The 24,591-nt window shown below is 51.7% G+C and overlaps 28 non-coding genes across 28 annotated transcripts; 14 read left to right on the top strand and 14 right to left on the bottom strand.

Moving 5' to 3' along the window:
- Nucleotides 1-1,392: 1,392 nt before the first annotated feature.
- On the bottom strand, nt 1,393-1,464 carry TRNAW-CCA (transfer RNA tryptophan (anticodon CCA)). Its single transcript has one exon. It is a non-coding gene; the product is annotated as a tRNA-Trp (tRNA).
- Nucleotides 1,465-1,589: 125 nt separating this feature from the next.
- On the top strand, nt 1,590-1,663 carry TRNAI-AAU (transfer RNA isoleucine (anticodon AAU)). Its single transcript has one exon. It is a non-coding gene; the product is annotated as a tRNA-Ile (tRNA).
- Nucleotides 1,664-3,101: 1,438 nt separating this feature from the next.
- Nucleotides 3,102-3,173, bottom strand: TRNAW-CCA (transfer RNA tryptophan (anticodon CCA)). Its single transcript has one exon. It is a non-coding gene; the product is annotated as a tRNA-Trp (tRNA).
- A 125-nt stretch (nt 3,174-3,298) lies between these two features.
- TRNAI-AAU (transfer RNA isoleucine (anticodon AAU)) lies at nt 3,299-3,372 on the top strand. Its single transcript has one exon. It is a non-coding gene; the product is annotated as a tRNA-Ile (tRNA).
- Nucleotides 3,373-4,810: 1,438 nt separating this feature from the next.
- TRNAW-CCA (transfer RNA tryptophan (anticodon CCA)) lies at nt 4,811-4,882 on the bottom strand. Its single transcript has one exon. It is a non-coding gene; the product is annotated as a tRNA-Trp (tRNA).
- A 125-nt stretch (nt 4,883-5,007) lies between these two features.
- On the top strand, nt 5,008-5,081 carry TRNAI-AAU (transfer RNA isoleucine (anticodon AAU)). Its single transcript has one exon. It is a non-coding gene; the product is annotated as a tRNA-Ile (tRNA).
- Nucleotides 5,082-6,519: 1,438 nt separating this feature from the next.
- TRNAW-CCA (transfer RNA tryptophan (anticodon CCA)) lies at nt 6,520-6,591 on the bottom strand. Its single transcript has one exon. It is a non-coding gene; the product is annotated as a tRNA-Trp (tRNA).
- Nucleotides 6,592-6,715: 124 nt separating this feature from the next.
- Nucleotides 6,716-6,789, top strand: TRNAI-AAU (transfer RNA isoleucine (anticodon AAU)). Its single transcript has one exon. It is a non-coding gene; the product is annotated as a tRNA-Ile (tRNA).
- Nucleotides 6,790-8,227: 1,438 nt separating this feature from the next.
- TRNAW-CCA (transfer RNA tryptophan (anticodon CCA)) lies at nt 8,228-8,299 on the bottom strand. The gene has a single exon. It is a non-coding gene; the product is annotated as a tRNA-Trp (tRNA).
- Nucleotides 8,300-8,423: 124 nt separating this feature from the next.
- On the top strand, nt 8,424-8,497 carry TRNAI-AAU (transfer RNA isoleucine (anticodon AAU)). The gene has a single exon. It is a non-coding gene; the product is annotated as a tRNA-Ile (tRNA).
- Nucleotides 8,498-9,935: 1,438 nt separating this feature from the next.
- TRNAW-CCA (transfer RNA tryptophan (anticodon CCA)) lies at nt 9,936-10,007 on the bottom strand. The gene has a single exon. It is a non-coding gene; the product is annotated as a tRNA-Trp (tRNA).
- Nucleotides 10,008-10,131: 124 nt separating this feature from the next.
- TRNAI-AAU (transfer RNA isoleucine (anticodon AAU)) lies at nt 10,132-10,205 on the top strand. Its single transcript has one exon. It is a non-coding gene; the product is annotated as a tRNA-Ile (tRNA).
- Nucleotides 10,206-11,643: 1,438 nt separating this feature from the next.
- TRNAW-CCA (transfer RNA tryptophan (anticodon CCA)) lies at nt 11,644-11,715 on the bottom strand. The gene has a single exon. It is a non-coding gene; the product is annotated as a tRNA-Trp (tRNA).
- A 125-nt stretch (nt 11,716-11,840) lies between these two features.
- Nucleotides 11,841-11,914, top strand: TRNAI-AAU (transfer RNA isoleucine (anticodon AAU)). Its single transcript has one exon. It is a non-coding gene; the product is annotated as a tRNA-Ile (tRNA).
- Nucleotides 11,915-13,352: 1,438 nt separating this feature from the next.
- On the bottom strand, nt 13,353-13,424 carry TRNAW-CCA (transfer RNA tryptophan (anticodon CCA)). The gene has a single exon. It is a non-coding gene; the product is annotated as a tRNA-Trp (tRNA).
- Nucleotides 13,425-13,549: 125 nt separating this feature from the next.
- On the top strand, nt 13,550-13,623 carry TRNAI-AAU (transfer RNA isoleucine (anticodon AAU)). Its single transcript has one exon. It is a non-coding gene; the product is annotated as a tRNA-Ile (tRNA).
- Nucleotides 13,624-15,061: 1,438 nt separating this feature from the next.
- On the bottom strand, nt 15,062-15,133 carry TRNAW-CCA (transfer RNA tryptophan (anticodon CCA)). The gene has a single exon. It is a non-coding gene; the product is annotated as a tRNA-Trp (tRNA).
- A 124-nt stretch (nt 15,134-15,257) lies between these two features.
- Nucleotides 15,258-15,331, top strand: TRNAI-AAU (transfer RNA isoleucine (anticodon AAU)). Its single transcript has one exon. It is a non-coding gene; the product is annotated as a tRNA-Ile (tRNA).
- A 1,438-nt stretch (nt 15,332-16,769) lies between these two features.
- TRNAW-CCA (transfer RNA tryptophan (anticodon CCA)) lies at nt 16,770-16,841 on the bottom strand. The gene has a single exon. It is a non-coding gene; the product is annotated as a tRNA-Trp (tRNA).
- Nucleotides 16,842-16,966: 125 nt separating this feature from the next.
- TRNAI-AAU (transfer RNA isoleucine (anticodon AAU)) lies at nt 16,967-17,040 on the top strand. Its single transcript has one exon. It is a non-coding gene; the product is annotated as a tRNA-Ile (tRNA).
- Nucleotides 17,041-18,478: 1,438 nt separating this feature from the next.
- Nucleotides 18,479-18,550, bottom strand: TRNAW-CCA (transfer RNA tryptophan (anticodon CCA)). Its single transcript has one exon. It is a non-coding gene; the product is annotated as a tRNA-Trp (tRNA).
- Nucleotides 18,551-18,674: 124 nt separating this feature from the next.
- On the top strand, nt 18,675-18,748 carry TRNAI-AAU (transfer RNA isoleucine (anticodon AAU)). The gene has a single exon. It is a non-coding gene; the product is annotated as a tRNA-Ile (tRNA).
- A 1,438-nt stretch (nt 18,749-20,186) lies between these two features.
- TRNAW-CCA (transfer RNA tryptophan (anticodon CCA)) lies at nt 20,187-20,258 on the bottom strand. The gene has a single exon. It is a non-coding gene; the product is annotated as a tRNA-Trp (tRNA).
- A 125-nt stretch (nt 20,259-20,383) lies between these two features.
- TRNAI-AAU (transfer RNA isoleucine (anticodon AAU)) lies at nt 20,384-20,457 on the top strand. Its single transcript has one exon. It is a non-coding gene; the product is annotated as a tRNA-Ile (tRNA).
- A 1,438-nt stretch (nt 20,458-21,895) lies between these two features.
- Nucleotides 21,896-21,967, bottom strand: TRNAW-CCA (transfer RNA tryptophan (anticodon CCA)). Its single transcript has one exon. It is a non-coding gene; the product is annotated as a tRNA-Trp (tRNA).
- A 124-nt stretch (nt 21,968-22,091) lies between these two features.
- Nucleotides 22,092-22,165, top strand: TRNAI-AAU (transfer RNA isoleucine (anticodon AAU)). The gene has a single exon. It is a non-coding gene; the product is annotated as a tRNA-Ile (tRNA).
- A 1,438-nt stretch (nt 22,166-23,603) lies between these two features.
- On the bottom strand, nt 23,604-23,675 carry TRNAW-CCA (transfer RNA tryptophan (anticodon CCA)). Its single transcript has one exon. It is a non-coding gene; the product is annotated as a tRNA-Trp (tRNA).
- A 125-nt stretch (nt 23,676-23,800) lies between these two features.
- On the top strand, nt 23,801-23,874 carry TRNAI-AAU (transfer RNA isoleucine (anticodon AAU)). The gene has a single exon. It is a non-coding gene; the product is annotated as a tRNA-Ile (tRNA).
- The last annotated feature ends 717 nt before the right edge of the window (nt 23,875-24,591 follow it).

Raw genomic sequence — 24,591 nt, 5'->3', positions numbered from 1 at the left:
CCATCCGCGCTTGGCCTTCTTTTCTACAACCTATTAAACACACAGCAATAATGACTCTTTTGCTAAGGACGCCAATGAATTACGTCTGAGCCACTGGCAAAACTCGGGTCACTCCTTGACTAACAGGGTCTCCCCAAATGGGATCCCCAAAACAAACAGGCAGCACTTCAAACTTGTCCGTCTACTGTCAGCGCTCAAACGTTTCACCCGGCAGCAGGCTCCCAAAGCACACAGAGAGCAGGAGAGAGAACCCTGAGCACCAGTCAACTGGCATATACAAAAGCCCACGGACAGCTAAGATTCATACTCAGGTCTGGCTACAAGGTAACATGGGCACATAGGACTGTTAGCTTTCTCCCACCCAAAACTTTGCAATGCCTCAGCTCTCCAAGATCCACAACAATACCTGTTTCAGGTTCTCAGATAACAAAAAGACAGTTTACTCCACATCAGCCGCCACAAGCCCTTGAGGCCCTCAGCATGCATATGTCAGCACCCTAGGGAAAACCTATCATCCGTCCATGGTTCTGCCAGTCAGTGCCTCGCATAGCCTTCCCCTGTGCTCAGACCTTTGGGAGGGAGCCTAGTTTTCCAGCACGTCACAGTCCATCCAGCATTCCCTTGCTAGCTCCCTGGCCCGTGTTCTACATAAAATGGAAAGCCTTGCAAAGCCAGAAAGCGCCTTGTGACCCTTTCATTGCTCCCTTCCTTCTGAGCCCTCCACCGTACTGGAGAATGGGAGGCGTTTGGCCAAAAGGTCATACCTCAAGGACTCTGGTGCCAATTTGTGGCCAGAGTCTCCCTTTCCACTATTGAATGGTTCCTCCCTGCAGGAGTTAGAGCCTGGATGGAGTATGCTTCTTGATGTTCTTCCCTATTCATTTCCTGGGACAAGGCTGCTCCCAGGCCCATATCAAAGGTGTTGGTCTCGAGGTGAAATTGTCGACTAAATTTGGGGGTGGGCAACACTGGTCGTTTACACTATACTAACTTAAGCTGTTGAAAAGCTCTCTGTGCCTTTTCATTGCATTTGAAGGTGGTGTACCTGGCCCCTTTGCTTAGAAGCATAAATGGAGCTGCAATTGCAGCAGAGTTCATCCCAAAGCTCCCATAGCGTGGTCCAGTTGTTAGGGTGGCTGTGTTTGTTTTTATTGGTAACCTTGTCGCGAGGCAGGTTGTAATTGCTTGATTGTTGCCTATGAGAGGCTTTGTGAGCCTGCGTCCAACGGTGTGACCCAGATCTCCAGCTTCCTCCAGGCCAGTGGGCAAGCTATAAGGGAATGTGCGCGAGGGTGATCTGGAGGTGGGTGTCCCCTTGGTCGGCCGGCAGTAGCCCAAGACGTGTAAAGACCCTGTGAAAGTGGGCTAAGCAGACGGCCATGAAAATCAACATGACCCCGACGTGATTTGAACACGCAACCTTCTGATCTGGAGTCAGACGCGCTACCGTTGCGCCACGAGGTCTCTGACATGCCTCGGGGGCATTTTTTGCCTGCTCTTGTGTCATTGCTTCTGTGGCTGCCCAAAGAATTCCTCACAGCCCAGATAGTCCTGTGCCAGCTTTAGCGGGCCCCCCCTCAGCAAGCTTGGGCCGGTTAGCTCAGTTGGTTAGAGCGTGGTGCTAATAACGCCAAGGTCGCGGGTTCGATCACCGTACGGGCCAGTCTGCTTTTCTTTCAATAGCATCCCACTAAGGTGGCTTTCCATGCCCATCCGCGCTTGGCCTTCTTTTCTACAACCTATTAAACACACAGCAATAATGACTCTTTTGCTAAGGACGCCAATGAATTACGTCTGAGCCACTGGCTAAACTCGGGTCACTCCTTGACTAACAGGGTCTCCCCGAATGGGATCCCCAAAACAAACAGGCAGCACTTCAAACTTGTCCGTCTACTGTCAGCGCTCAAACGTTTCACCCGGCAGCAGGCTCCCAAAGCACACAGAGAGCAGGAGAGAGAACCCTGAGCACCAGTCAACTGGCATATACAAAAGCCCACGGACAGCTAAGATTCATACTCAGGTCTGGCTACAAGGTAACATGGGCACCTAGGACTGTTAGCTTTCTCCCACCCAAAACTTTGCAATGCCTCAAGGCTCCAAGATCCACAACAATACCTGTTTCAGGTTCTCAGATAACAAAAAGACAGTTTACTCCACATCAGCCGCCACAAGCCCTTGAGGCCCTCAGCATGCATATGTCAGCACCCTAGGGAAAACCTATCATCCGTCCATGGTTCTGCCAGTCAGTGCCTCGCATAGCCTTCCCCTGTGCTCAGACCTTTGGGAGGGAGCCTAGTTTTCCAGCACGTCACAGTCCATCCAGCATTCCCTTGCTAGCTCCCTGGCCCGTGTTCTACATAAAATGGAAAGCCTTGCAAAGCCAGAAAGCGCCTTGTGACCCTTTCATTGCTCCCTTCCTTCTGAGCCCTCCACCGTACTGGAGAATGGGAGGCGTTTGGCCAAAAGGTCATACCTCAAGGACTCTGGTGCCAATTTGTGGCCAGAGTCTCCCTTTCCACTATTGAATGGTTCCTCCCTGCAGGAGTTAGAGCCTGGATGGAGTATGCTTCTTGATGTTCTTCCCCATTCATTTCCTGGGACAAGGCTGCTCCCAGGCCCATATCAAAGGTGTTGGTCTCGAGGTGAAATTGTCGACTAAATTTGGGGGTGGGCAACACTAGTCGTTTACACTATACTAACTTAAGCTGTTGAAAAGCTCTCTGTGCCTTTTCATTGCATTTGAAGGTGGTGTACCTGGCCCCTTTGCTTAGAAGCATAAATGGAGCTGCAATTGCAGCAGAGTTCATCCCAAAGCTCCCATAGCGTGTTCCAGTTGTTAGGGTGGCTGTGTTTGTTTTTATTGGTAACCTTGTCGCGAGGCAGGTTGTAATTGCTTGATTGTTGCCTATGAGAGGCTTTGTGAGCCTGCGTCCAACGGTGTGACCCAGATCTCCAGCTTCCTCCAGGCCAGTGGGCAAGCTATAAGGGAATGTGCGCGAGGGTGATCTGGAGGTGGGTGTCCCCTGGGTCGGCCGGCAGTAGCCCAAGACGTGTAAAGACCCTGTGAAAGTGGGCTAAGCAGACGGCCATGAAAATCAACATGACCCCGACGTGATTTGAACACGCAACCTTCTGATCTGGAGTCAGACGCGCTACCGTTGCACCACGAGGTCTCTGACATGCCTCGGGGGAATTTTTTGCCTGCTCTTGTGTCATTGCTTCTGTGGCTGCCCAAAGAATTCCTCACAGCCCAGATAGTCCTGTGCCAGCTTTAGCGGGCCCACCCTCAGCAAGCTTGGGCCAGTTAGCTCAGTTTGTTAGAGCGTGGTGCTAATAACGCCAAGGTCGCGGGTTCGATCCCCGTACGGGCCAGTCTGCTTTTCTTTCAATAGCATCCCACTAAGGTGGCTTTCCATGCCCATCCGCGCTTGGCCTTCTTTTCTACAACCTATTAAACACACAGCAATAATGACTCTTTTGCTAAGGACGCCAATGAATTACGTCTGAGCCACTGGCAAAACTCGGGTCACTCCTTGACTAACAGGGTCTCCCCAAATGGGATCCCCAAAACAAACAGGCAGCACTTCAAACTTGTCCGTCTACTGTCAGCGCTCAAACGTTTCACCCGGCAGCAGGCTCCCAAAGCACACAGAGAGCAGGAGAGAGAACCCTGAGCACCAGTCAACTGGCATATACAAAAGCCCACGGACAGCTAAGATTCATACTCAGGTCTGGCTACAAGGTAACATGGGCACATAGGACTGTTAGCTTTCTCCCACCCAAAACTTTGCAATGCCTCAGCTCTCCAAGATCCACAACAATACCTGTTTCAGGTTCTCAGATAACAAAAAGACAGTTTACTCCACATCAGCCGCCACAAGCCCTTGAGGCCCTCAGCATGCATATGTCAGCACCCTAGGGAAAACCTATCATCCGTCCATGGTTCTGCCAGTCAGTGCCTCGCATAGCCTTCCCCTGTGCTCAGACCTTTGGGAGGGAGCCTAGTTTTCCAGCACGTCACAGTCCATCCAGCATTCCCTTGCTAGCTCCCTGGCCCGTGTTCTACATAAAATGGAAAGCCTTGCAAAGCCAGAAAGCGCCTTGTGACCCTTTCATTGCTCCCTTCCTTCTGAGCCCTCCACCGTACTGGAGAATGGGAGGCGTTTGGCCAAAAGGTCATACCTCAAGGACTCTGGTGCCAATTTGTGGCCAGAGTCTCCCTTTCCACTATTGAATGGTTCCTCCCTGCAGGAGTTAGAGCCTGGATGGAGTATGCTTCTTGATGTTCTTCCCCATTCATTTCCTGGGACAAGGCTGCTCCCAGGCCCATATCAAAGGTGTTGGTCTCGAGGTGAAATTGTCGACTAAATTTGGGGGTGGGCAACACTGGTCGTTTACACTATACTAACTTAAGCTGTTGAAAAGCTCTCTGTGCCTTTTCATTGCATTTGAAGGTGGTGTACCTGGCCCCTTTGCTTAGAAGCATAAATGGAGCTGCAATTGCAGCAGAGTTCATCCCAAAGCTCCCATAGCGTGGTCCAGTTGTTAGGGTGGCTGTGTTTGTTTTTATTGGTAACCTTGTCGCGAGGCAGGTTGTAATTGCTTGATTGTTGCCTATGAGAGGCTTTGTGAGCCTGCGTCCAACGGTGTGACCCAGATCTCCAGCTTCCTCCAGGCCAGTGGGCAAGCTATAAGGGAATGTGCGCGAGGGTGATCTGGAGGTGGGTGTCCCCTGGGTCGGCCGGCAGTAGCCCAAGACGTGTAAAGACCCTGTGAAAGTGGGCTAAGCAGACGGCCATGAAAATCAACATGACCCCGACGTGATTTGAACACGCAACCTTCTGATCTGGAGTCAGACGCGCTACCGTTCCGCCACGAGGTCTCTGACATGCCTCGTGGGCATTTTTTGGCTGCTCTTGTGTCATTGCTTCTGTGGCTGCCCAAAGAATTCCTCACAGCCCAGATAGTCCTGTGCCAGCTTTAGCGGGCCCCCCCTCAGCAAGCTTGGGCCGGTTAGCTCAGTTGGTTAGAGCGTGGTGCTAATAACGCCAAGGTCGCGGGTTCGATCCCCATACGGGCCAGTCTGCTTTTCTTTCAATAGCATCCCACTAAGGTGGCTTTCCATGCCCATCCGCGCTTGGCCTTCTTTTCTACAACTTATTAAACACACAGCAATAATGACTCTTTTGCTAAGGACGCCAATGAATTACGTCTGAGCCACTGGCTAAACTCGGGTCACTCCTTGACTAACAGGGTCTCCCCGAATGGGATCCCCAAAACAAACAGGCAGCACTTCAAACTTGTCCGTCTACTGTCAGCGCTCAAACGTTTCACCCGGCAGCAGGCTCCCAAAGCACACAGAGAGCAGGAGAGAGAACCCTGAGCACCAGTCAACTGGCATATACAAAAGCCCACGGACAGCTAAGATTCATACTCAGGTCTGGCTACAAGGTAACATGGGCACCTAGGACTGTTAGCTTTCTCCCACCCAAAACTTTGCAATGCCTCAAGGCTCCAAGATCCACAACAATACCTGTTTCAGGTTCTCAGATAACAAAAAGACAGTTTACTCCACATCAGCCGCCACAAGCCCTTGAGGCCCTCAGCATGCATATGTCAGCACCCTAGGGAAAACCTATCATCCGTCCATGGTTCTGCCAGCCAGTGCCTCGCATAGCCTTCCCCTGTGCTCAGACCTTTGGGAGGGAGCCTAGTTTTCCAGCACGTCACAGTCCATCCAGCATTCCCTTGCTAGCTCCCTGGCCCGTGTTCTACATAAAATGGAAAGCCTTGCAAAGCCAGAAAGCGCCTTGTGACCCTTTCATTGCTCCCTTCCTTCTGAGCCCTCCACCGTACTGGAGAATGGGAGGCGTTTGGCCAAAAGGTCATACCTCAAGGACTCTGGTGCCAATTTGTGGCCAGAGTCTCCCTTTCCACTATTGAATGGTTCCTCCCTGCAGGAGTTAGAGCCTGGATGGAGTATGCTTCTTGATGTTCTTCCCCATTCATTTCCTGGGACAAGGCTGCTCCCAGGCCCATATCGAAGGTGTTGGTCTCGAGGTGAAATTGTCGACTAAATTTGGGGGTGGGCAACACTGGTCGTTTACACTATACTAACTTAAGCTGTTGAAAAGCTCTCTGTGCCTTTTCATTGCATTTGAAGGTGGTGTACCTGGCCCCTTTGCTTAGAAGCATAAATGGAGCTGCAATTGCAGCAGAGTTCATCCCAAAGCTCCCATAGCGTGGTCCAGTTGTTAGGGTGGCTGTGTTTGTTTTTATTGGTAACCTTGTCGCGAGGCAGGTTGTAATTGCTTGATTGTTGCCTATGAGAGGCTTTGTGAGCCTGCGTCCAACGGTGTGACCCAGATCTCCAGCTTCCTCCAGGCCAGTGGGCAAGCTATAAGGGAATGTGCGCGAGGGTGATCTGGAGGTGGGTGTCCCCTGGGTCGGCCGGCAGTAGCCCAAGACGTGTAAAGACCCTGTGAAAGTGGGCTAAGCAGACGGCCATGAAAATCAACATGACCCCGACGTGATTTGAACACGCAACCTTCTGATCTGGAGTCAGACGCGCTACCGTTGCGCCACGAGGTCTCTGACATGGGTCGGGGACATGTTTGCCTGCTCTTGTGTCATTACTTCTGTGGCTGCCCAAAGAATTCCTCACAGCCCAGATAGTCCTGTGCCAGCTTTAGCGGGCCCACCCTCAGCAAGCTTGGGCCGGTTAGCTCAGTTGGTTAGAGCGTGGTGCTAATAACGCCAAGGTCGCGGGTTCGATCCCCGTACGGGCCAGTCTGCTTTTCTTTCAATAGCATCCCACTAAGGTGGCTTTCCATGCCCATCCGCGCTTGGCCTTCTTTTCTACAACCTATTAAACACACAGCAATAATGACTCTTTTGCTAAGGACGCCAATGAATTACGTCTGAGCCACTGGCTAAACTCGGGTCACTCCTTGACTAACAGGGTCTCCCCGAATGGGATCCCCAAAACAAACAGGCAGCACTTCAAACTTGTCCGTCTACTGTCAGCGCTCAAACGTTTCACCCGACAGCAGGCTCCCAAAGCACACAGAGAGCAGGAGAGAGAACCCTGAGCACCAGTCAACTGGCATATACAAAAGCCCACAGACAGCTAAGATTCATACTCAGGTCTGGCTACAAGGTAACATGGGCACCTAGGACTGTTAGCTTTCTCCCACCCAAAACTTTGCAATGCCTCAAGGCTCCAAGATCCACAACAATACCTGTTTCAGGTTCTCAGATAACAAAAAGACAGTTTACTCCACATCAGCCGCCACAAGCCCTTGAGGCCCTCAGCATGCATATGTCAGCACCCTAGGGAAAACCTATCATCCGTCCATGGTTCTGCCAGCCAGTGCCTCGCATAGCCTTCCCCTGTGCTCAGACCTTTGGGAGGGAGCCTAGTTTTCCAGCACGTCACAGTCCATCCAGCATTCCCTTGCTAGCTCCCTGGCCCGTGTTCTACATAAAATGGAAAGCCTTGCAAAGCCAGAAAGCGCCTTGTGACCCTTTCATTGCTCCCTTCCTTCTGAGCCCTCCACCGTACTGGAGAATGGGAGGCGTTTGGCCAAAAGGTCATACCTCAAGGACTCTGGTGCCAATTTGTGGCCAGAGTCTCCCTTTCCACTATTGAATGGTTCCTCCCTGCAGGAGTTAGAGCCTGGATGGAGTATGCTTCTTGATGTTCTTCCCCATTCATTTCCTGGGACAAGGCTGCTCCCAGGCCCATATCGAAGGTGTTGGTCTCGAGGTGAAATTGTCGACTAAATTTGGGGGTGGGCAACACTGGTCGTTTACACTATACTAACTTAAGCTGTTGAAAAGCTCTCTGTGCCTTTTCATTGCATTTGAAGGTGGTGTACCTGGCCCCTTTGCTTAGAAGCATAAATGGAGCTGCAATTGCAGCAGAGTTCATCCCAAAGCTCCCATAGCGTGGTCCAGTTGTTAGGGTGGCTGTGTTTGTTTTTATTGGTAACCTTGTCGCGAGGCAGGTTGTAATTGCTTGATTGTTGCCTATGAGAGGCTTTGTGAGCCTGCGTCCAACGGTGTGACCCAGATCTCCAGCTTCCTCCAGGCCAGTGGGCAAGCTATAAGGGAATGTGCGCGAGGGTGATCTGGAGGTGAGTGTCCCCTGGGTCGGCCGGCAGTAGCCCAAGACGTGTAAAGACCCTGTGAAAGTGGGCTAAGCAGACGGCCATGAAAATCAACATGACCCCGACGTGATTTGAACACGCAACCTTCTGATCTGGAGTCAGACGCGCTACCGTTGCGCCACGAGGTCTCTGACATGGGTCGGGGACATTTTTGCCTGCTCTTGTGTCATTGCTTCTGTGGCTGCCCAAAGAATTCCTCACAGCCCAGATAGTCCTGTGCCAGCTTTAGCGGGCCCACCCTCAGCAAGCTTGGGCCGGTTAGCTCAGTTGGTTAGAGCGTGGTGCTAATAACGCCAAGGTAGCGGGTTCGATCCCCGTACGGGCCAGTCTGCTTTTCTTTCAATAGCATCCCACTAAGGTGGCTTTCCATGCCCATCCGCGCTTGGCCTTCTTTTCTACAACTTATTAAACACACAGCAATAATGACTCTTTTGCTAAGGACGCCAATGAATTACGTCTGAGCCACTGGCTAAACTCGGGTCACTCCTTGACTAACAGGGTCTCCCCGAATGGGATCCCCAAAACAAACAGGCAGCACTTCAAACTTGTCCGTCTACTGTCAGCGCTCAAACGTTTCACCCGGCAGCAGGCTCCCAAAGCACACAGAGAGCAGGAGAGAGAACCCTGAGCACCAGTCAACTGGCATATACAAAAGCCCACGGACAGCTAAGATTCATACTCAGGTCTGGCTACAAGGTAACATGGGCACCTAGGACTGTTAGCTTTCTCCCACCCAAAACTTTGCAATGCCTCAAGGCTCCAAGATCCACAACAATACCTGTTTCAGGTTCTCAGATAACAAAAAGACAGTTTACTCCACATCAGCCGCCACAAGCCCTTGAGGCCCTCAGCATGCATATGTCAGCACCCTAGGGAAAACCTATCATCCGTCCATGGTTCTGCCAGCCAGTGCCTCGCATAGCCTTCCCCTGTGCTCAGACCTTTGGGAGGGAGCCTAGTTTTCCAGCACGTCACAGTCCATCCAGCATTCCCTTGCTAGCTCCCTGGCCCGTGTTCTACATAAAATGGAAAGCCTTGCAAAGCCAGAAAGCGCCTTGTGACCCTTTCATTGCTCCCTTCCTTCTGAGCCCTCCACCGTACTGGAGAATGGGAGGCGTTTGGCCAAAAGGTCATACCTCAAGGACTCTGGTGCCAATTTGTGGCCAGAGTCTCCCTTTCCACTATTGAATGGTTCCTCCCTGCAGGAGTTAGAGCCTGGATGGAGTATGCTTCTTGATGTTCTTCCCCATTCATTTCCTGGGACAAGGCTGCTCCCAGGCCCATATCGAAGGTGTTGGTCTCGAGGTGAAATTGTCGACTAAATTTGGGGGTGGGCAACACTGGTCGTTTACACTATACTAACTTAAGCTGTTGAAAAGCTCTCTGTGCCTTTTCATTGCATTTGAAGGTGGTGTACCTGGCCCCTTTGCTTAGAAGCATAAATGGAGCTGCAATTGCAGCAGAGTTCATCCCAAAGCTCCCATAGCGTGGTCCAGTTGTTAGGGTGGCTGTGTTTGTTTTTATTGGTAACCTTGTCGCGAGGCAGGTTGTAATTGCTTGATTGTTGCCTATGAGAGGCTTTGTGAGCCTGCGTCCAACGGTGTGACCCAGATCTCCAGCTTCCTCCAGGCCAGTGGGCAAGCTATAAGGGAATGTGCGCGAGGGTGATCTGGAGGTGGGTGTCCCCTGGGTCGGCCGGCAGTAGCCCAAGACGTGTAAAGACCCTGTGAAAGTGGGCTAAGCAGACGGCCATGAAAATCAACATGACCGCGACGTGATTTGAACACGCAACCTTCTGATCTGGAGTCAGACGCGCTACCGTTGCGCCACGAGGTCTCTGACATGGGTCGGGGACATTTTTGCCTGCTCTTGTGTCATTGCTTCTGTGGCTGCCCAAAGAATTCCTCACAGCCCAGATAGTCCTGTGCCAGCTTTAGCGGGCCCACCCTCAGCAAGCTTGGGCCGGTTAGCTCAGTTGGTTAGAGCGTGGTGCTAATAACGCCAAGGTCGCGGGTTCGATCCCCGTACGGGCCAGTCTGCTTTTCTTTCAATAGCATCCCACTAAGGTGGCTTTCCATGCCCATCCGCGCTTGGCCTTCTTTTCTACAACCTATTAAACACACAGCAATAATGACTCTTTTGCTAAGGACGCCAATGAATTACGTCTGAGCCACTGGCTAAACTCGGGTCACTCCTTGACTAACAGGGTCTCCCCGAATGGGATCCCCAAAACAAACAGGCAGCACTTCAAACTTGTCCGTCTACTGTCAGCGCTCAAACGTTTCACCCGACAGCAGGCTCCCAAAGCACACAGAGAGCAGGAGAGAGAACCCTGAGCACCAGTCAACTGGCATATACAAAAGCCCACAGACAGCTAAGATTCATACTCAGGTCTGGCTACAAGGTAACATGGGCACCTAGGACTGTTAGCTTTCTCCCACCCAAAACTTTGCAATGCCTCAAGGCTCCAAGATCCACAACAATACCTGTTTCAGGTTCTCAGATAACAAAAAGACAGTTTACTCCACATCAGCCGCCACAAGCCCTTGAGGCCCTCAGCATGCATATGTCAGCACCCTAGGGAAAACCTATCATCCGTCCATGGTTCTGCCAGCCAGTGCCTCGCATAGCCTTCCCCTGTGCTCAGACCTTTGGGAGGGAGCCTAGTTTTCCAGCACGTCACAGTCCATCCAGCATTCCCTTGCTAGCTCCCTGGCCCGTGTTCTACATAAAATGGAAAGCCTTGCAAAGCCAGAAAGCGCCTTGTGACCCTTTCATTGCTCCCTTCCTTCTGAGCCCTCCACCGTACTGGAGAATGGGAGGCGTTTGGCCAAAAGGTCATACCTCAAGGACTCTGGTGCCAATTTGTGGCCAGAGTCTCCCTTTCCACTATTGAATGGTTCCTCCCTGCAGGAGTTAGAGCCTGGATGGAGTATGCTTCTTGATGTTCTTCCCCATTCATTTCCTGGGACAAGGCTGCTCCCAGGCCCATATCGAAGGTGTTGGTCTCGAGGTGAAATTGTCGACTAAATTTGGGGGTGGGCAACACTGGTCGTTTATACTATACTAACTTAAGCTGTTGAAAAGCTCTCTGTGCCTTTTCATTGCATTTGAAGGTGGTGTACCTGGCCCCTTTGCTTAGAAGCATAAATGGAGCTGCAATTGCAGCAGAGTTCATCCCAAAGCTCCCATAGCGTGGTCCAGTTGTTAGGGTGGCTGTGTTTGTTTTTATTGGTAACCTTGTCGCGAGGCAGGTTGTAATTGCTTGATTGTTGCCTATGAGAGGCTTTGTGAGCCTGCGTCCAACGGTGTGACCCAGATCTCCAGCTTCCTCCAGGCCAGTGGGCAAGCTATAAGGGAATGTGCGCGAGGGTGATCTGGAGGTGGGTGTCCCCTGGGTCGGCCGGCAGTAGCCCAAGACGTGTAAAGACCCTGTGAAAGTGGGCTAAGCAGACGGCCATGAAAATCAACATGACCCCGACGTGATTTGAACACGCAACCTTCTGATCTGGAGTCAGACGCGCTACCGTTGCGCCACGAGGTCTCTGACATGCCTCGGGGGCATTTTTTGCCTGCTCTTGTGTCATTGCTTCTGTGGCTGCCCAAAGAATTCCTCACAGCCCAGATAGTCCTGTGCCAGCTTTAGCGGGCCCACCCTCAGCAAGCTTGGGCCGGTTAGCTCAGTTGGTTAGAGCGTGGTGCTAATAACGCCAAGGTCGCGGGTTCGATCCCCGTACGGGCCAGTCTGCTTTTCTTTCAATAGCATCCCACTAAGGTGGCTTTCCATGCCCATCCGCGCTTGGCCTTCTTTTCTACAACCTATTAAACACACAGCAATAATGACTCTTTTGCTAAGGACGCCAATGAATTACGTCTGAGCCACTGGCAAAACTCGGGTCACTCCTTGACTAACAGGGTCTCCCCAAATGGGATCCCCAAAACAAACAGGCAGCACTTCAAACTTGTCCGTCTACTGTCAGCGCTCAAACGTTTCACCCGGCAGCAGGCTCCCAAAGCACACAGAGAGCAGGAGAGAGAACCCTGAGCACCAGTCAACTGGCATATACAAAAGCCCACGGACAGCTAAGATTCATACTCAGGTCTGGCTACAAGGTAACATGGGCACATAGGACTGTTAGCTTTCTCCCACCCAAAACTTTGCAATGCCTCAGCTCTCCAAGATCCACAACAATACCTGTTTCAGGTTCTCAGATAACAAAAAGACAGTTTACTCCACATCAGCCGCCACAAGCCCTTGAGGCCCTCAGCATGCATATGTCAGCACCCTAGGGAAAACCTATCATCCGTCCATGGTTCTGCCAGTCAGTGCCTCGCATAGCCTTCCCCTGTGCTCAGACCTTTGGGAGGGAGCCTAGTTTTCCAGCACGTCACAGTCCATCCAGCATTCCCTTGCTAGCTCCCTGGCCCGTGTTCTACATAAAATGGAAAGCCTTGCAAAGCCAGAAAGCGCCTTGTGACCCTTTCATTGCTCCCTTCCTTCTGAGCCCTCCACCGTACTGGAGAATGGGAGGCGTTTGGCCAAAAGGTCATACCTCAAGGACTCTGGTGCCAATTTGTGGCCAGAGTCTCCCTTTCCACTATTGAATGGTTCCTCCCTGCAGGAGTTAGAGCCTGGATGGAGTATGCTTCTTGATGTTCTTCCCCATTCATTTCCTGGGACAAGGCTGCTCCCAGGCCCATATCAAAGGTGTTGGTCTCGAGGTGAAATTGTCGACTAAATTTGGGGGTGGGCAACACTAGTCGTTTACACTATACTAACTTAAGCTGTTGAAAAGCTCTCTGTGCCTTTTCATTGCATTTGAAGGTGGTGTACCTGGCCCCTTTGCTTAGAAGCATAAATGGAGCTGCAATTGCAGCAGAGTTCATCCCAAAGCTCCCATAGCGTGGTCCAGTTGTTAGGGTGGCTGTGTTTGTTTTTATTGGTAACCTTGTCGCGAGGCAGGTTGTAATTGCTTGATTGTTGCCTATGAGAGGCTTTGTGAGCCTGCGTCCAACGGTGTGACCCAGATCTCCAGCTTCCTCCAGGCCAGTGGGCAAGCTATAAGGGAATGTGCGCGAGGGTGATCTGGAGGTGGGTGTCCCCTGGGTCGGCCGGCAGTAGCCCAAGACGTGTAAAGACCCTGTGAAAGTGGGCTAAGCAGACGGCCATGAAAATCAACATGACCCCGACGTGATTTGAACACGCAACCTTCTGATCTGGAGTCAGACGCGCTACCGTTCCGCCACGAGGTCTCTGACATGCCTCGTGGGCATTTTTTGGCTGCTCTTGTGTCATTGCTTCTGTGGCTGCCCAAAGAATTCCTCACAGCCCAGATAGTCCTGTGCCAGCTTTAGCGGGCCCCCCCTCAGCAAGCTTGGGCCGGTTAGCTCAGTTGGTTAGAGCGTGGTGCTAATAACGCCAAGGTCGCGGGTTCGATCCCCGTACGGGCCAGTCTGCTTTTCTTTCAATAGCATCCCACTAAGGTGGCTTTCCATGCCCATCCGCGCTTGGCCTTCTTTTCTACAACTTATTAAACACACAGCAATAATGACTCTTTTGCTAAGGACGCCAATGAATTACGTCTGAGCCACTGGCTAAACTCGGGTCACTCCTTGACTAACAGGGTCTCCCCGAATGGGATCCCCAAAACAAACAGGCAGCACTTCAAACTTGTCCGTCTACTGTCAGCGCTCAAACGTTTCACCCGGCAGCAGGCTCCCAAAGCACACAGAGAGCAGGAGAGAGAACCCTGAGCACCAGTCAACTGGCATATACAAAAGCCCACGGACAGCTAAGATTCATACTCAGGTCTGGCTACAAGGTAACATGGGCACCTAGGACTGTTAGCTTTCTCCCACCCAAAACTTTGCAATGCCTCAAGGCTCCAAGATCCACAACAATACCTGTTTCAGGTTCTCAGATAACAAAAAGACAGTTTACTCCACATCAGCCGCCACAAGCCCTTGAGTCCCTCAGCATGCATATGTCAGCACCCTAGGGAAAACCTATCATCCGTCCATGGTTCTGCCAGCCAGTGCCTCGCATAGCCTTCCCCTGTGCTCAGGCCTTTGGGAGGGAGCCTAGTTTTCCAGCACGTCACAGTCCATCCAGCATTCCCTTGCTAGCTCCCTGGCCCGTGTTCTACATAAAATGGAAAGCCTTGCAAAGCCAGAAAGCGCCTTGTGACCCTTTCATTGCTCCCTTCCTTCTGAGCCCTCCACCGTACTGGAGAATGGGAGGCGTTTGGCCAAAAGGTCATACCTCAAGGACTCTGGTGCCAATTTGTGGCCAGAGTCTCCCTTTCCACTATTGAATGGTTCCTCCCTGCAGGAGTTAGAGCCTGGATGGAGTATGCTTCTTGATGTTCTTCCCCATTCATTTCCTGGGACAAGGCTGCTCCCAGGCCCATATCGAAGGTGTTGGTCTCGAGGTGAAATTGTCGACTAAATTTGGGGGTGGGCAACACTGGTCGTTTACACTATACTAACTTAAGCTGTTGAAAAGCTCTCTGTGCCTTTTCATTGCATTTGAAGGTGGTGTACCTGGCCCCTTTGCTTAGAAGCATAAATGGAGCTGCAATTGCAACAGAGTTCATCCCAAAGCTCCCATAGCGTGGTCCAGTTGTTAGGGTGGCTGTGTTTGTTTTTATTGGTAACCTTGTCGCGAGGCAGGTTGTAATTGCTTGATTGTTGCCTATGAGAGGCTTTGTGAGCCTGCGTCCAACGGTGTGACCCAGATCTCCAGCTTCCTCCAGGCCAGTGGGCAAGCTATAAGGGAATGTGCGCGAGGGTGATCTGGAGGTGGGTGTCCCCTGGGTCGGCCGGCAGTAGCCCAAGACGTGTAAAGACCCTGTGAAAGTGGGCTAAGCAGACGGCCATGAAAATCAACATGACCGCGACGTGATTTGAACACGCAACCTTCTGATCTGGAGTCAGACGCGCTACCGTTGCGCCACGAGGTCTCTGACATGGGTCGGGGACATTTTTGCCTGCTCTTGTGTCATTGCTTCTGTGGCTGCCCAAAGAATTCCTCACAGCCCAGATAGTCCTGTGCCAGCTTTAGCGGGCCCACCCTCAGCAAGCTTGGGCCGGTTAGCTCAGTTGGTTAGAGCGTGGTGCTAATAACGCCAAGGTCGCGGGTTCGATCCCCGTACGGGCCAGTCTGCTTTTCTTTCAATAGCATCCCACTAAGGTGGCTTTCCATGCCCATCCGCGCTTGGCCTTCTTTTCTACAACCTATTAAACACACAGCAATAATGACTCTTTTGCTAAGGACGCCAATGAATTACGTCTGAGCCACTGGCTAAACTCGGGTCACTCCTTGACTAACAGGGTCTCCCCGAATGGGATCCCCAAAACAAACAGGCAGCACTTCAAACTTGTCCGTCTACTGTCAGCGCTCAAACGTTTCACCCGACAGCAGGCTCCCAAAGCACACAGAGAGCAGGAGAGAGAACCCTGAGCACCAGTCAACTGGCATATACAAAAGCCCACAGACAGCTAAGATTCATACTCAGGTCTGGCTACAAGGTAACATGGGCACCTAGGACTGTTAGCTTTCTCCCACCCAAAACTTTGCAATGCCTCAAGGCTCCAAGATCCACAACAATACCTGTTTCAGGTTCTCAGATAACAAAAAGACAGTTTACTCCACATCAGCCGCCACAAGCCCTTGAGGCCCTCAGCATGCATATGTCAGCACCCTAGGGAAAACCTATCATCCGTCCATGGTTCTGCCAGCCAGTGCCTCGCATAGCCTTCCCCTGTGCTCAGACCTTTGGGAGGGAGCCTAGTTTTCCAGCACGTCACAGTCCATCCAGCATTCCCTTGCTAGCTCCCTGGCCCGTGTTCTACATAAAATGGAAAGCCTTGCAAAGCCAGAAAGCGCCTTGTGACCCTTTCATTGCTCCCTTCCTTCTGAGCCCTCCACCGTACTGGAGAATGGGAGGCGTTTGGCCAAAAGGTCATACCTCAAGGACTCTGGTGCCAATTTGTGGCCAGAGTCTCCCTTTCCACTATTGAATGGTTCCTCCCTGCAGGAGTTAGAGCCTGGATGGAGTATGCTTCTTGATGTTCTTCCCCATTCATTTCCTGGGACAAGGCTGCTCCCAGGCCCATATCGAAGGTGTTGGTCTCGAGGTGAAATTGTCGACTAAATTTGGGGGTGGGCAACACTGGTCGTTTATACTATACTAACTTAAGCTGTTGAAAAGCTCTCTGTGCCTTTTCATTGCATTTGAAGGTGGTGTACCTGGCCCCTTTGCTTAGAAGCATAAATGGAGCTGCAATTGCAGCAGAGTTCATCCCAAAGCTCCCATAGCGTGGTCCAGTTGTTAGGGTGGCTGTGTTTGTTTTTATTGGTAACCTTGTCGCGAGGCAGGTTGTAATTGCTTGATTGTTGCCTATGAGAGGCTTTGTGAGCCTGCGTCCAACGGTGTGACCCAGATCTCCAGCTTCCTCCAGGCCAGTGGGCAAGCTATAAGGGAATGTGCGCGAGGGTGATCTGGAGGTGGGTGTCCCCTGGGTCGGCCGGCAGTAGCCCAAGACGTGTAAAGACCCTGTGAAAGTGGGCTAAGCAGACGGCCATGAAAATCAACATGACCCCGACGTGATTTGAACACGCAACCTTCTGATCTGGAGTCAGACGCGCTACCGTTGCGCCACGAGGTCTCTGACATGCCTCGGGGGCATTTTTTGCCTGCTCTTGTGTCATTGCTTCTGTGGCTGCCCAAAGAATTCCTCACAGCCCAGATAGTCCTGTGCCAGCTTTAGCGGGCCCACCCTCAGCAAGCTTGGGCCGGTTAGCTCAGTTGGTTAGAGCGTGGTGCTAATAACGCCAAGGTCGCGGGTTCGATCCCCGTACGGGCCAGTCTGCTTTTCTTTCAATAGCATCCCACTAAGGTGGCTTTCCATGCCCATCCGCGCTTGGCCTTCTTTTCTACAACCTATTAAACACACAGCAATAATGACTCTTTTGCTAAGGACGCCAATGAATTACGTCTGAGCCACTGGCTAAACTCGGGTCACTCCTTGACTAACAGGGTCTCCCCGAATGGGATCCCCAAAACAAACAGGCAGCACTTCAAACTTGTCCGTCTACTGTCAGCGCTCAAACGTTTCACCCGACAGCAGGCTCCCAAAGCACACAGAGAGCAGGAGAGAGAACCCTGAGCACCAGTCAACTGGCATATACAAAAGCCCACAGACAGCTAAGATTCATACTCAGGTCTGGCTACAAGGTAACATGGGCACCTAGGACTGTTAGCTTTCTCCCACCCAAAACTTTGCAATGCCTCAAGGCTCCAAGATCCACAACAATACCTGTTTCAGGTTCTCAGATAACAAAAAGACAGTTTACTCCACATCAGCCGCCACAAGCCCTTGAGGCCCTCAGCATGCATATGTCAGCACCCTAGGGAAAACCTATCATCCGTCCATGGTTCTGCCAGCCAGTGCCTCGCATAGCCTTCCCCTGTGCTCAGACCTTTGGGAGGGAGCCTAGTTTTCCAGCACGTCACAGTCCATCCAGCATTCCCTTGCTAGCTCCCTGGCCCGTGTTCTACATAAAATGGAAAGCCTTGCAAAGCCAGAAAGCGCCTTGTGACCCTTTCATTGCTCCCTTCCTTCTGAGCCCTCCACCGTACTGGAGAATGGGAGGCGTTTGGCCAAAAGGTCATACCTCAAGGACTCTGGTGCCAATTTGTGGCCAGAGTCTCCCTTTCCACTATTGAATGGTTCCTCCCTGCAGGAGTTAGAGCCTGGATGGAGTATGCTTCTTGATGTTCTTCCCCATTCATTTCCTGGGACAAGGCTGCTCCCAGGCCCATATTGAAGGTGTTGGTCTCGAGGTGAAATTGTCGACTAAATTTGGGGGTGGGCAACACTGGTCGTTTACACTATACTAACTTAAGCTGTTGAAAAGCTCTCTGTGCCTTTTCATTGCATTTGAAGGTGGTGTACCTGGCCCCTTTGCTTAGAAGCATAAATGGAGCTGCAATTGCAGCAGAGTTCATCCCAAAGCTCCCATAGCGTGGTCCAGTTGTTAGGGTGGCTGTGTTTGTTTTTATTGGTAACCTTGTCGCGAGGCAGGTTGTAATTGCTTGATTGTTGCCTATGAGAGGCTTTGTGAGCCTGCGTCCAACGGTGTGACCCAGATCTCCAGCTTCCTCCAGGCCAGTGGGCAAGCTATAAGGGAATGTGCGCGAGGGTGATCTGGAGGTGAGTGTCCCCTGGGTCGGCCGGCAGTAGCCCAAGACGTGTAAAGACCCTGTGAAAGTGGGCTAAGCAGACGGCCATGAAAATCAACATGACCCCGACGTGATTTGAACACGCAACCTTCTGATCTGGAGTCAGACGCGCTACCGTTGCGCCACGAGGTCTCTGACATGGGTCGGGGACATTTTTGCCTGCTCTTGTGTCATTGCTTCTGTGGCTGCCCAAAGAATTCCTCACAGCCCAGATAGTCCTGTGCCAGCTTTAGCGGGCCCACCCTCAGCAAGCTTGGGCCGGTTAGCTCAGTTGGTTAGAGCGTGGTGCTAATAACGCCAAGGTAGCGGGTTCGATCCCCGTACGGGCCAGTCTGCTTTTCTTTCAATAGCATCCCACTAAGGTGGCTTTCCATGCCCATCCGCGCTTGGCCTTCTTTTCTACAACCTATTAAACACACAGCAATAATGACTCTTTTGCTAAGGACGCCAATGAATTACGTCTGAGCCACTGGCTAAACTCGGGTCACTCCTTGACTAACAGGGTCTCCCCGAATGGGATCCCCAAAACAAACAGGCAGCACTTCAAACTTGTCCGTCTACTGTCAGCGCTCAAACGTTTCACCCGGCAGCAGGCTCCCAAAGCACACAGAGAGCAGGAGAGAGAACCCTGAGCACCAGTCAACTGGCATATACAAAAGCCCACGGACAGCTAAGATTCATACTCAGGTCTGGCTACAAGGTAACATGGGCACATAGGACTGTTAGCTTTCTCCCACCCAAAACTTTGCAATGCCTCAGCTCTCCAAGATCCACAACAATACCTGTTTCAGGTTCTCAGATAACAAAAAGACAGTTTACTCCACATCAGCCGCCACAAGCCCTTGAGGCCCTCAGCATGCATATGTCAGCACCCTAGGAAAAACCTATCATCCGTCCATGGTTCTGCCAGTCAGTGCCTCGCATAGCCTTCCCCTGTGCTCAGACCTTTGGGAGGGAGCCTAGTTTTCCAGCACGTCACAGTCCATCCAGCATTCCCTTGCTAGCTCCCTGGCCCGTGTTCTACATAAAATGGAAAGCCTTGCACAGCCAGAAAGCGCCTTGTGACCCTTTCATTGCTCCCTTCCTTCTGAGCCCTCCACCGTACTGGAGAATGGGAGGCGTTTGGCCAAAAGGTCATACCTCAAGGACTCTGGTGCCAATTTGTGGCCAGAGTCTCCCTTTCCACTATTGAATGGTTCCTCCCTGCAGGAGTTAGAGCCTGGATGGAGTATGCTTCTTGATGTTCTTCCCCATTCATTTCCTGGGACAAGGCTGCTCCCAGGCCCATATCAAAGGTGTTGGTCTCGAGGTGAAATTGTCGACTAAATTTGGGGGTGGGCAACACTGGTCGTTTACACTATACTAACTTAAGCTGTTGAAAAGCTCTCTGTGCCTTTTCATTGCATTTGAAGGTGGTGTACCTGGCCCCTTTGCTTAGAAGCATAAATGGAGCTGCAATTGCAGCAGAGTTCATCCCAAAGCTCCCATAGCGTGGTCCAGTTGTTAGGGTGGCTGTGTTTGTTTTTATTGGTAACCTTGTCGCGAGGCAGGTTGTAATTGCTTGATTGTTGCCTATGAGAGGCTTTGTGAGCCTGCGTCCAACGGTGTGACCCAGATAGGAAGCTTCCTCCAGGCCAGTGGGCAAGCTATAAGGGAATGTGCGCGAGGGTGATCTGGAGGTGGGTGTCCCCTGGGTCGGCCGGCAGTAGCCCAAGACGTGTAAAGACCCTGTGAAAGTGGGCTAAGCAGACGGCCATGAAAATCAACATGACCCCGACGTGATTTGAACACGCAACCTTCTGATCTGGAGTCAGACGCGCTACCGTTCCGCCACGAGGTCTCTGACATGCCTTGTGGGCATTTTTTGGCTGCTCTTGTGTCATTGCTTCTGTGGCTGCCCAAAGAATTCCTCACAGCCCAGATAGTCCTGTGCCAGCTTTAGCGGGCCCCCCCTCAGCAAGCTTGGGCCGGTTAGCTCAGTTGGTTAGAGCGTGGTGCTAATAACGCCAAGGTCGCGGGTTCGATCCCCGTACGGGCCAGTCTGCTTTTCTTTCAATAGCATCCCACTAAGGTGGCTTTCCATGCCCATCCGCGCTTGGCCTTCTTTTCTACAACTTATTAAACACACAGCAATAATGACTCTTTTGCTAAGGACGCCAATGAATTACGTCTGAGCCACTGGCTAAACTCGGGTCACTCCTTGACTAACAGGGTCTCCCCGAATGGGATCCCCAAAACAAACAGGCAGCACTTCAAACTTGTCCGTCTACTGTCAGCGCTCAAACGTTTCACCCGGCAGCAGGCTCCCAAAGCACACAGAGAGCAGGAGAGAGAACCCTGAGCACCAGTCAACTGGCATATACAAAAGCCCACGGACAGCTAAGATTCATACTCAGGTCTGGCTACAAGGTAACATGGGCACCTAGGACTGTTAGCTTTCTCCCACCCAAAACTTTGCAATGCCTCAAGGATCCAAGATCCACAACAATACCTGTTTCAGGTTCTCAGATAACAAAAAGACAGTTTACTCCACATCAGCCGCAACAAGCCCTTGAGGCCCTCAGCATGCATATGTCAGCACCCTAGGGAAAACCTATCATCCGTCCATGGTTCTGCCAGCCAGTGCCTCGCATAGCCTTCCCCTGTGCTCAGACCTTTGGGAGGGAGCCTAGTTTTCCAGCACGTCACAGTCCATCCAGCATTCCCTTGCTAGCTCCCTGGCCCGTGTTCTACATAAAATGGAAAGCCTTGCAAAGCCAGAAAGCGCCTTGTGACCCTTTCATTGCTCCCTTCCTTCTGAGCCCTCCACCGTACTGGAGAATGGGAGGCGTTTGGCCAAAAGGTCATACCTCAAGGACTCTGGTGCCAATTTGTGGCCAGAGTCTCCCTTTCCACTATTGAATGGTTCCTCCCTGCAGGAGTTAGAGCCTGGATGGAGTATGCTTCTTGATGTTCTTCCCCATTCATTTCCTGGGACAAGGCTGCTCCCAGGCCCATATCGAAGGTGTTGGTCTCGAGGTGAAATTGTCGACTAAATTTGGGGGTGGGCAACACTGGTCGTTTACACTATACTAACTTAAGCTGTTGAAAAGCTCTCTGTGCCTTTTCATTGCATTTGAAGGTGGTGTACCTGGCCCCTTTGCTTAGAAGCATAAATGGAGCTGCAATTGCAGCAGAGTTCATCCCAAAGCTCCCATAGCGTGGTCCAGTTGTTAGGGTGGCTGTGTTTGTTTTTATTGGTAACCTTGTCGCGAGGCAGGTTGTAATTGCTTGATTGTTGCCTATGAGAGGCTTTGTGAGCCTGCGTCCAAAGGTGTGACCCAGATCTCCAGCTTCCTCCAGGCCAGTGGGCAAGCTATAAGGGAATGTGCGCGAGGGTGATCTGGAGGTGGGTGTCCCCTTGGTCGGCCGGCAGTAGCCCAAGACGTGTAAAGACCCTGTGAAAGTGGGCTAAGCAGACGGCCATGAAAATCAACATGACCCCGACGTGATTTGAACACGCAACCTTCTGATCTGGAGTCAGACGCGCTACCGTTGCGCCACGAGGTCTCTGACATGGGTCGGGGACATTTTTGCCTGCTCTTGTGTCATTGCTTCTGTGGCTGCCCAAAGAATTCCTCACAGCCCAGATAGTCCTGTGCCAGCTTTAGCGGGCCCACCCTCAGCAAGCTTGGGCCGGTTAGCTCAGTTGGTTAGAGCGTGGTGCTAATAACGCCAAGGTCGCGGGTTCGATCCCCGTACGGGCCAGTCTGCTTTTCTTTCAATAGCATCCCACTAAGGTGGCTTTCCATGCCCATCCGCGCTTGGCCTTCTTTTCTACAACCTATTAAACACACAGCAATAATGACTCTTTTGCTAAGGACGCCAATGAATTACGTCTGAGCCACTGGCTAAACTCGGGTCACTCCTTGACTAACAGGGTCTCCCCGAATGGGATCCCCAAAACAAACAGGCAGCACTTCAAACTTGTCCGTCTACTGTCAGCGCTCAAACGTTTCACCCGACAGCAGGCTCCCAAAGCACACAGAGAGCAGGAGAGAGAACCCTGAGCACCAGTCAACTGGCATATACAAAAGCCCACAGACAGCTAAGATTCATACTCAGGTCTGGCTACAAGGTAACATGGGCACCTAGGACTGTTAGCTTTCTCCCACCCAAAACTTTGCAATGCCTCAAGGCTCCAAGATCCACAACAATACCTGTTTCAGGTTCTCAGATAACAAAAAGACAGTTTACTCCACATCAGCCGCCACAAGCCCTTGAGGCCCTCAGCATGCATATGTCAGCACCCTAGGGAAAACCTATCATCCGTCCATGGTTCTGCCAGCCAGTGCCTCGCATAGCCTTCCCCTGTGCTCAGACCTTTGGGAGGGAGCCTAGTTTTCCAGCACGTCACAGTCCATCCAGCATTCCCTTGCTAGCTCCCTGGCCCGTGTTCTACATAAAATGGAAAGCCTTGCAAAGCCAGAAAGCGCCTTGTGACCCTTTCATTGCTCCCTTCCTTCTGAGCCCTCCACCGTACTGGAGAATGGGAGGCGTTTGGCCAAAAGGTCATACCTCAAGGACTCTGGTGCCAATTTGTGGCCAGAGTCTCCCTTTCCACTATTGAATGGTTCCTCCCTGCAGGAGTTAGAGCCTGGATGGAGTATGCTTCTTGATGTTCTTCCCCATTCATTTCCTGGGACAAGGCTGCTCCCAGGCCCATATCGAAGGTGTTGGTCTCGAGGTGAAATTGTCGACTAAATTTGGGGGTGGGCAACACTAGTCGTTTACACTATACTAACTTAAGCTGTTGAAAAGCTCTCTGTGCCTTTTCATTGCATTTGAAGGTGGTGTACCTGGCCCCTTTGCTTAGAAGCATAAATGGAGCTGCAATTGCAGCAGAGTTCATCCCAAAGCTCCCATAGCGTGGTCCAGTTGTTAGGGTGGCTGTGTTTGTTTTTATTGGTAACCTTGTCGCGAGGCAGGTTGTAATTGCTTGATTGTTGCCTATGAGAGGCTTTGTGAGCCTGCGTCCAACGGTGTGACCCAGATCTCCAGCTTCCTCCAGGCCAGTGGGCAAGCTATAAGGGAATGTGCGCGAGGGTGATCTGGAGGTGGGTGTCCCCTGGGTCGGCCGGCAGTAGCCCAAGACGTGTAAAGACCCTGTGAAAGTGGGCTAAGCAGACGGCCATGAAAATCAACATGACCCCGACGTGATTTGAACACGCAACCTTCTGATCTGGAGTCAGACGCGCTACCGTTGCACCACGAGGTCTCTGACATGCCTCGGGGGAATTTTTTGCCTGCTCTTGTGTCATTGCTTCTGTGGCTGCCCAAAGAATTCCTCACAGCCCAGATAGTCCTGTGCCAGCTTTAGCGGGCCCACCCTCAGCAAGCTTGGGCCAGTTAGCTCAGTTTGTTAGAGCGTGGTGCTAATAACGCCAAGGTCGCGGGTTCGATCCCCGTACGGGCCAGTCTGCTTTTCTTTCAATAGCATCCCACTAAGGTGGCTTTCCATGCCCATCCGCGCTTGGCCTTCTTTTCTACAACCTATTAAACACACAGCAATAATGACTCTTTTGCTAAGGACGCCAATGAATTACGTCTGAGCCACTGGCAAAACTCGGGTCACTCCTTGACTAACAGGGTCTCCCCAAATGGGATCCCCAAAACAAACAGGCAGCACTTCAAACTTGTCCGTCTACTGTCAGCGCTCAAACGTTTCACCCGGCAGCAGGCTCCCAAAGCACACAGAGAGCAGGAGAGAGAACCCTGAGCACCAGTCAACTGGCATATACAAAAGCCCACGGACAGCTAAGATTCATACTCAGGTCTGGCTACAAGGTAACATGGGCACATAGGACTGTTAGCTTTCTCCCACCCAAAACTTTGCAATGCCTCAGCTCTCCAAGATCCACAACAATACCTGTTTCAGGTTCTCAGATAACAAAAAGACAGTTTACTCCACATCAGCCGCCACAAGCCCTTGAGGCCCTCAGCATGCATATGTCAGCACCCTAGGGAAAACCTATCATCCGTCCATGGTTCTGCCAGTCAGTGCCTCGCATAGCCTTCCCCTGTGCTCAGACCTTTGGGAGGGAGCCTAGTTTTCCAGCACGTCACAGTCCATCCAGCATTCCCTTGCTAGCTCCCTGGCCCGTGTTCTACATAAAATGGAAAGCCTTGCAAAG

The sequence above is a fragment of the Staurois parvus genome, unplaced genomic scaffold (genome assembly GCF_062004578.1).
Source record: "Staurois parvus isolate SC_StPar_1 unplaced genomic scaffold, SC_StPar_1.0 ptg001352l, whole genome shotgun sequence".
Taxonomy (NCBI): Eukaryota; Metazoa; Chordata; class Amphibia; order Anura; family Ranidae; genus Staurois; species Staurois parvus.
Note: the sequence above shows the minus strand (reverse complement) of the source record. Positions and strands in the feature narration are given on the sequence as shown.